Genomic DNA, 6,872 nt, shown 5'->3' with positions numbered 1-6,872 from the left:
CGCTGTTCACAGTCTCCATCATGTCCTCTGTGATTCTCCTTAAGCCCAAATCCTCAGTCACAATGGAATGAACGGATCCAATGCTGACGCCCGCCTCATCTGCAAGTTCTCTGATCGTGATTCGACGATCCTGCATCAGCAGGCTCCACACTTGGTCAATGACGATCTCATTTCGGGATGTTGAGGGCCTACCAGAACGTGCTTCACTTTCCACTGATGTGCGACCATCTTTGAAGCGGTTGTACCACTCTTTTATCTGTGTGGTGCCCATTGCTTCGTTCCTGAAGGCCTGTTGAATCTTGCGGATCGTTTCCACTTTAACTTGGGAATCGCCAAGCTTTACACAAAATTTGATGCAGTAGCGTTGTTCAAGTTTTTCCGTGTATATATACATTTATATATAAATCTTGCCGTCTTGCAAACCTCCCTGATTGATGGATATAATAGGCACTTGCAAGCGTGTCAGCACATTTCCATTCGCCGCCGAGCGCAGCGTTTGTCCTCGTGTCCGTGTCTTTGCGAGAGCTGTAACGTACGAATCCAGCGTGAGGCCGCCGAGCCGAACCAGGTGACTCGCATTTGTCTGATAATTCTTCATTTTAACCAATGCTAGAATTTTTTGGTTCTTCGTGAGGATCCGCGAGGTAAGAATTATGTTTTTCTTTTCATGTTTAATGTGATTATTTTCAAAAGTTCGAAAGAAATCGATTCGATTTTAACATTATTTTTCACTTACAAGTGTGGCTTTCTTTGCTCCTAAACTCGTCTGTGTTTTCTTCGTAATTTATAACATCGGACTCTCTCAATATGTGTTGTTTTTTTTTCTTTTTCCTGTCACATATTGACCCTGTTCAAAAAGGCAGAGTAAAAATTATCTGTTTCTTATCCCAAAATATAATATTTATGTTGTTTTTTTCATCTGATTCCGTACATAACGCTGACGCCAAGCTCGAAATTCGAACGTGTATTTACACTGTTGTATATATTCACTGGTAACTTTAAAACCGGACGTGCTGCAGGTCTAAAAATTTAGATTTAGCTATTTGAATACATGCAGATTAACATAATGGGTTGCATTTCATGTTTCCCGAAACTTTTTTTTTGCCCTTAGTGTAACAGTATGTGTACCCACTTTGTGAGCCATGCATATATATTTTTATATATATATATATATATATATATATATATATATATATATATATATATATATATATATATATATACACACATATATATGTAGACACACACGCACACACACATCATGTGTGATCATTGAAGTCAGAACAATTAATTCCAAGTTTTTGAAATTTACCCTCATTTTCCTTTTTGACATCAGGCTTGTACAATTGCAGCTGAAAATCAGCCTTCGCTGTTTGCTGTAAATGAAGAACAGCTAATAAATTGGAAACATTTTATTAAAACCATGCTTTGCACAAAGTTAAACACCTCAAGCAAGGGGAAGTGCATTTTCACGTTTGGGTTGCAATTTTTTTTGATGACTCATTCTCATGAAAAGCTGGGAAAAAAAACGTCACTTTCTTCATTCAAGGTTCGAGGCTCATTCAGTTGATGGTGTTAAAGGCTATGCACATCCACATCCACTCCACTCCACTCCACTCTACTTTACTCTTCACTTATTTCAATTACTATGACATCAATACCGTTTAGGATGAACCAATGTAATTTTTCAAATACTGCTGTCATTATCCTTAATTTGCATCATACTCGGATATTTTTATTGTTATTATGTGAGCAAAGTGTCCAGGTACCAGATATTACCCTCAACCTGGGAGGCAAAAGGTTCTTGACATCGCGTTGATGCTGCTGAAGCAGTTTTTTTGGTAAGATTTATGCTAAGTGGTTTTCCGTTGCCTTTCGAGTTGTCAATCAGAGCAGGAATTTGTAATTTGTTCAGCATGCCTGCGATACTCCCGACTCTTCACAAAAGGCATCGTTGGCGATCTTTAACGTTCAACAGTGGTCCTGGACGGCAGACATGTCCTTGGCCTTAATGTCCTCTCATTGATGTCTCCCCTACACCAGGATGACAGGTGGTAGCTGGGTCGAGATTCAAACTCATTCTCGACAGTTCAAAGGTGAATGCGCAGATCCATCAGACATCACGATGCAAATCAAGTTGTACATTGAAAGTTGCTTGGATTATTTCAATCATTGTTTGTGTAATTTTATACAAAGGTCACTTGGCACTGCATGGAGCAAATTGTAATTCACCTTTAAATTTCGAGCAATGTCACTTTTCAAGGACAACAGGGAGACGTAAGCTATTAACCCCACAAACTCATCCTGTTGACAATTGAAGATGTTATACCTCACATGAGCTCTTCTGCCTCTGTGAGGTCAGCAGCCACTCTGGGTGCTTTTGTCATCTCTCCTGGATCCAGCTTCATCCCTCTTGTGTTCAGGTCGTGTTCCAAAGTTCACTACTTCCATTTGTGCCGGTTAATTAACTTAATCGCCTCATTACGGCAGGTCGTGCGCCGTAGTTGTATTGAGTATGCTGCATGTAGGTTGGGATGTGGAGGGCCATGTGGGAGTGGGGGGCCCGGGGTGGTGGAGGGTGGGTGCGTGTTTGTCTTTCCAACTAATAGCGGCATTCTTGAAGGCACACGGCCGAATAAATATCTTAAGTGAATGAATCAATCGCAGGTGTAATCAGCCTAAAATAATGAAACCCGCCCATGGAAGACAGGAACTGTTAATTATGAGGCTAATGCAGGGATATCAATCGTGCGGCTGACAGCTATTAGTGGGACAGATGCTGTCCGAGTGGTACCCAGGCACGAATGGTCCCTAAAACGACCGCGGCCCCTTCATCTGGTCATTTCACCAAAAGTGCTGTGTGTATTAGGGTCTCCCGCTGCAGCCCGAGGGGAAGCATAATATCCAGTGCTTCGGTGGGACCTACTGTACATGGTGTGTGTATGTGTGTGCGCGTGCACACACAAATAGGGGTACATGGATAAAGGTAATTTTTGAGTGGATAGATGATTTGTACAATAGGATTGATGTCAGCTTAAATACACAATTATACTGTATTCACTTGTATCAAAATTAAGGACATTCTGGCTCAGTTGTCGTCTGTGAAAATCACAGAACCAATTGCTCATTACACTGCTGACCACAGCATCAGCCAGTCTAATTGGCTTTAGAAGCCCTTTATTCAGAAAATCACCAGCCCCTCCCCTGGAAAGGAATCAATCCATGGATATATTTCTGGCTCCATGGTACTTCAGCCCCATGACCAAATTACCGCACAGTTTATCCCGTAAACCAAAATCCAAAAAGGTCCATCTTGGTTGTGAACAAATGAGTTCTGTTCTTCTTGGTTCTGTTCAAGCTCTTGGTTCTGTTCAAGCTCAGTCAGGTTGCATGGGGAGCATTGATGGACAGCAATCTTCGTCATGCCACACATTTTCGAGTCGATTTAGGTCAGGGCTCTGACTGGGCCACTCAAGGACATTTATCTTTTTGTTCCTTTGCCACTCCAGTGTAGATTTGTCTTTGTGCTTCGAGTCATTGTCATGCTGAAAGGTGAACTTCCGTCCAAATTTTAGCTTTCTTGCAGAGGGCAGCAAGTTTTCCTCTCAGATTTTTCTGTATTTTGCTCCATACATTTTCCCTTCTCTCCTGCCAAGTGCCCCAGTCCCTGCTGATGCGAAACATCCCCATAATATGATGCTGCCACCACCATGCTTCACAGTCGGGATGTGTTCTTTGGGCGATGTGCTGTGTTGTGTTTGCGTCAACCATAACGTTTTGCATTTGGGCCAAAAAGGTCCATCTTGGTTTCATCAGACCACAAAACTTTTTGTCACATGGCTTCAGAATCTTTGGAGTGGTTTTTTGCATTCCTCAAATGGGACTCAAGGTGGACTTTTTTGAGTAATGGCTTCCTTCTTGCCACCATACCGTACAGGCTAGAGTTGTGGAGTGCTTGAGATATTGTTGTCACATGCACACAGTGACCAGTCTGTCACAAAGGCATGTAGCTCTTTCAAAGTTGCCATTGGCCTCTTGGTGGCCTCTCTGATCAGTCTCCTCCTTGCTTGGTCATACAGTTTAGAGGGGCGGCCTGATCTACGCAGGTGTTGGTGGTACCATATGCCTTCCAGTTCTTAAGAGTTTGTCTTGCCTGTGCTCCAAGGGTTAACAATCGCAGAAATTTGATTTATATGGCCTTTGACGCAGAACGACCTGGTGACCTTGGATGCCACACCTATGTTGCACACTCCCACAAATGTTTAATGGGGAATAGCACCACAAAAGTGGAAATAACCCAAACTTTTGTGCAGTTCTGTATGTATATACTCTATGTCCCATCACTCGAGAAGTTCCTTCCTCGACAAGCCTCGAATACATGCTGGATGATTCTATATCCTTCTTCAGGCCAAAGTCCATGTGTGTAGTTTGATAGGCTTTGATTGTGTATTTTGGTCTTGGGAGTAAAGTACAAGTACTTATGTTTGCTCCGTTTCTTTTTACTCGTAAAAAGGCATTTGTCAAGAGCTGAGGCCAGTGAGCCCGAAACGTGTCCGTGGATTTATTCCTTTCCTCAACAGATGGGCTGGTGATTTGCTAATAAAAGGCTTCGAAAGCCGAAATCAGCTGACTGATGTTGCAGTTGTGTAGCAGTTTGGTTGAGATCTGACACTGCTTCATATAATGTGGGGTTCTATGTTTTTCAAAAACTGCAGCTTAGGCCTAAGTCACATTTGCTCTACGGCTAGGATACGGCGGCCGTACCCCCCCCCCCCCGAATTGACAGAAACGTGTGGTGGCCGCAGAGTTTCTGAGGTGGCCCTACGCCGTATGGTTATATTTTACAGGCCGTATGGGTCGCTGTGGAATTATAGCGCGGAGTTATAACTTTTTTCATTTCTACGTTGGCCGTAGCAATTCTACAAGCCGAAAAAAAAGAACTGGTAAAAGAAAAAAAGAACCCACTCGTTACTGTCCGTCTGGCCGCACGTTCACCTTAGGGCCCCCCTGCGGGCGCCTTGCGGGCACCTTGCGTCTGCCTTGAAAATTCTATGGCCGCCACAGGGACGCCCTAAGGTCACCGTGCGACATCAAATCAAAGACCGTACGACAATCCCACATTTTCGGTCTCCACAATTTATAAATACGCCATGCAGCTCCCTGAAAAATAAAAACATATGTGACTGCAACATTGTGTGACCGTGGAAATACTGCGGCCGCCCTATAATTGCTAGTGGCCGTAGATTTTGTAGACTCTACGGCCGCCGTGCCAAATGTGACTTAGGCCTTAGTTGGAATGCATAAAATATTTGATTCTTCCCAGCCCCTAATTTAGAGGTCTTGTTAATTGTGCAATGGGTACATAAACAATGTGGTTCTGTGGCATGCACTTTGTGTTGGTCAGGAACTGTTGGAGTAAGTGCTGGTGTGGCGCAGGTGTTCATTGTCACCATTCCAGTTAAGAGGTGCCAGTTGTGGATTTTGAGATTTCAGCCCTGCCCAATATCAGTGAGAGCTGTAATCACAAAATCCTTCAGATCACTAATTGTCCCTGGCTTCTCTTGAAAGACTTTTCCTTGAAGGTACCCTCATATAAAAAAATATCTAAAGGGGACAGATGTGGTGACCTTGGAGGCCATTAAAAAGCGAACGCCGCAGGCTGGAATTAGAAACTGCACTACACGTATTCACATGCGCTCAGAATGATGGAAGACATTTTGAAAATATGTATCGATTGAAATAAACTTGAAAGACACCTCTTTGTTTTTGTTTCACACTCATATCAGAGTTAATCTAATTTTTATTGAATTTTGAAATCGGGTGAATTTTTGGCCACACATTTATCACACTGAAATATGCAATTTGGTGCAGTCTGTCTGTCTGTCTGTCTGACCGTGATACATTCGGTCGTTGCTTATCCAATCTCAACCAAACTTGCCAGGGGGACAAGGGGTCACACGATGGAGGTTGTCGTGACTTCATTCCCACACCCCTTCCTCCAAGGGTGTTTCTGTCTTGGGTGAAATCTGTGTTAATGTGTATCGATAGCTTATCATGGCGTTTTCCCAAGGCCACTTCTAACAACAAAACTGAAAACAACACTTATGATATTAGCATAATATTAATGTTATCACAAAACAATATTAATAATAGTAATATTATTACTGGAAGTAACTGACTGGAAGAGGGACCTTGTTGTCCTTCTTTGGAAAGGGAAGGGTGATCGCCACAATGCTCTCTGCCTCCAAACGGCCTGCCATACCTGCCGGTGACCTTTCTTGTTAAGGACGATAAATACCTGTTTGGTCAGGTGTGCTCAGATGCCCGGAGCTTTTCCACTTTGCCGTTAATTAGTAACAGAGCAACGTCGCGTCGCGGCACAAATGCTCAATGCAGCAGTTTTCATGGGGCTGTTATGAACAATCAAACAAGTGATTCCACCCCCCACAACACCCCTACCCCCCCCAAAGGTTACATTGTCTGTTAGAATAACTTTCAGAGCTGGTGCATCTTCTGTAAAGACATCGTTTTGTTAGATTTTTTTAAAACATTGATGGAAAGTTTCAATGTGAAAATTGCCAACTGATTAGAAAGTGCACAAAACATTATCGGATGTTCAAAAGGTAATCTTTGTTAATCACCTTGTTAATTTGGTTGGCCTTTGGCTCTTCGTTTCTTGAAAAGGGAAAAAGGTTCAGTATTGCAAATTCTTGCTCGTAGTTGGGAAGATCCATGTTCAAAACCAAATGCACACCAAGCAGTTGATATGAGTATCCCAGCAGGGAAGATTCGGGTTTGACGGAGATAAATTTGCCAACATGTACCCCTCTGCCAACATCCATGTACCCCTCTATCCCCAATGCTTTTCGGTG

Source organism: Eptatretus burgeri, chromosome 3, assembly GCF_056783735.1.
Source record: "Eptatretus burgeri isolate ZD-2024b chromosome 3, Ebu_testis_v1, whole genome shotgun sequence".
NCBI lineage: Eukaryota > Metazoa > Chordata > Myxini > Myxiniformes > Myxinidae > Eptatretus > Eptatretus burgeri.
The sequence above is the reverse complement of the archived record's forward strand: the minus strand, read 5'-3'. Positions refer to the sequence as shown.